A 2,813-nucleotide genomic window follows, 5' to 3' on the forward strand; every position below is an offset into this window, starting at 1 on the left:
TTAAGGTGGCCATGAACCTCAATCTAGACTTTTAAATCACTGCCATTTTACCCATTCTGGAGTGAAACTATTGCGGCAAATAAGTCACATAATTATGCTAAAACCCTTGTTTATAAAAAAGAGTTATAATATGTATTGAGTCAATGAAAATGAATGGTATTTAAAAAGAATTTTAATAGAAGCATGTTTTTACTGTCTTAAAAAATAATTTTATTGGGGACTCGTACAACTCTTATCACAATCCACCCATCCATCCATTGTGTCAAGCACATTTGTACATTTGTTGCCCTCATCGTTCTTAAAACATTTGCTTTCTACTTGAGCCCTTGGGATCAACTCCTCATTTCCCCCCCTCCCTCCCTGCTCTCCCTTCCCTCATGAACCCTTGATAAGTTTATAAATTATTATTATTTTGTCATATCTTACACTGTCCAATTTCTCCCTTCACCCGCTTTTCTGTTGTCCATTCCCCCAGAGAGGAGGATATATGTAGATCCTTGTAATTGGTTCCCCCTTTCTACCCCACCTTCCCTCCACCCTCCCAGTATCACCACTCTCACCATTGGCCAGGAAGTTATCATTTGTCCTGGATTCCCTGTGTTTCCAGTTCTATCTGTACCAGTGGACATCCTCTGATATAACAGGATTTGTAAGGTAGAATTAGGATCATGAGAGTGGGTGGAGGGAGGGTGATGAAGCATTTAAGAACTAGTGGAAAGTTGTATGTTTCATCCTTGCTGCACTGTACCCTGATTGGCTCATCTCCTCCCAGTGACCCTTCTGTAAAGGGGTGTCCAGTTGCCTATAGATGGACTTTGGTCTCTATGCTGCACTGACCCTCATTTACAATGATATGATTTTTTGTTCTTTGATGTCTGATACCTGATCCCTTCAACACCTCCTGGTCACACAGGCTTGTGAGCTTTTTCCATGTGGGCTTTGTTGCTTCTGAGCTAGATGGCAGCTTGTTTATCTCAAGTCTTTAAGACCCCAGATGCTGTATCTTTTGATTGCCAGGCACCATCAGCTTTCTTCACCACATTTGCCTATGCACCCATTTGTCTTCAGCAATTGTGTCAGGAAGGTGTGCATCAGGGAATGCCAATTTAATAGAACAGAGTGTTCTTGCATTGAGTAAGTACTTGAATGGAGGTCCAATATCTTTAAATAAAAAAATGATGTACATTTAAAAATATCTAAGCCTGCTTTGGAAGTAGGGCTTAACTCCTTCCTGTTTCACATGTTTTAGATTCCACTGCCCTACTAATTTCCTAGTGCTCTTGACACATACATCAGAGATGTTCTCTGATGGAAGATTTTGTGCAACTTAGTGACTGTATTCTTTTTTAAAAACAGTTTTATTGGCACATAATCCACATGTCATACAATTCAATAGTTCACTCATATCTAGAAGAGTTGCATGATCATTGCCACAATCAATGATCATTTTCTTCTTCCTTGTACCCATTGTTATTAGCTCCCTGCTCTTCCTCAGCTTCTCTGATCATACCACCAAGGAACCATTAATCTAAGTAGTGTCTCTCTAGATTTACCTATCTCAGATTTCTTATACAGAAAACTACACAAAACCAAACCAAAATACTAACAGCAATAACAAAACGGAAAAAAATCTCAATCGAAAAGAACATTGCTCTTAAAACTTGAACAACTCGCACTCACTCGCTGATGATTCCACTGGCTGCTGCTTCTTTCAGCCTCCAGGAAGGAACTTGCCACCATGCCCTACCCATACCCAGCGCTCACCCCAGAGCAGAAGAAGGAGCTGTTGGACATTGCCCATCGCATTGTGGCTCCCGGCAAGGGCATCCTGGCTGCGGATGAGTCCACTGGAAGCATTGCCAAGCGGCTGCAGTCCATTGGGACCGAGAACACCGAAGAGAATCGCCGCTTCTACCGCCAGCTGCTGCTGACCGCTGCTGACCGGGTGAACCCCTGCATTGGGGGCGTCATCCTCTTCCATGAGACTCTGTACCAGAAGGCGGACGGCGCGCGCCCCTTCCCCCAAGTTATCAAATCCAAGGGCGGGATCGTGGGCATCAAGGTCGACAAGGGTGTGGTGCCCCTGGCAGGAACGAACGGCGAGACCACCACCCAAGGGTTGGAGGGGCTGTCTGAGCGCTGTGCCCAGTACAAGAAAGATGGCGCTGACTTTGCCAAGTGGCGCTGTGTGCTGAAGATTGGCGAACATACCCCTTCATCCCTCGCCATCATGGAAAATGCCAACGTGCTGGCCCGTTATGCCAGCATCTGCCAACAGAATGGCATTGTGCCCATTGTGGAGCCCGAGATCCTCCCCGATGGTGACCATGACCTGAAGCGCTGCCAGTATGTCACTGAGAAGGGGCTGGCTGCTGTCTACAAGGCCCTGAGTGACCACCACGTCTACCTGGAAGGCACCTTGCTGAAGCCCAATATGGTCACCCCTGGCCATGCCTGCACACAGAAGTTTTCCCACGAGGAGATTGCCATGGCAACCGTCACCGCACTGCGCCGCACCGTGCCCCCTGCTGTTACCGGAGTCACCTTCCTGTCTCAGGCTTGGATGCTTCTTCCATGTGGGCTTAGTTGATCCTCACTTGGATGGCTGCTTGTTTGCAGACAAGCCTGGAAGACCTCAGACGCTAGTCTTTCTGGTAGCCAGGCACCACATGTCCTCCCATATCTTCAGTGATCTTTTCATGAGGGTGAGTGGATTCTTATAAAATGTCTAATCACTGGCGTGATGATCTGGTGAATTTGAAGAGGAGGTGCTTTTTCTAGTACAAGTTTTTGGTAGCAAAATAGTTGAGTCA

The 2,813-nt window shown here is 46.1% G+C and overlaps 1 pseudogene; it reads left to right on the forward strand.

Moving 5' to 3' along the window:
* The first annotated feature begins 1,698 nt into the window (after nt 1–1,698).
* LOC142438098 (fructose-bisphosphate aldolase A pseudogene) lies at nt 1,699–2,590 on the forward strand (annotated as a pseudogene).
* The last annotated feature ends 223 nt before the right edge of the window (nt 2,591–2,813 follow it).

Source organism: Tenrec ecaudatus, chromosome 1 (genome assembly GCF_050624435.1).
Source record: "Tenrec ecaudatus isolate mTenEca1 chromosome 1, mTenEca1.hap1, whole genome shotgun sequence".
NCBI lineage: Eukaryota > Metazoa > Chordata > Mammalia > Afrosoricida > Tenrecidae > Tenrec > Tenrec ecaudatus.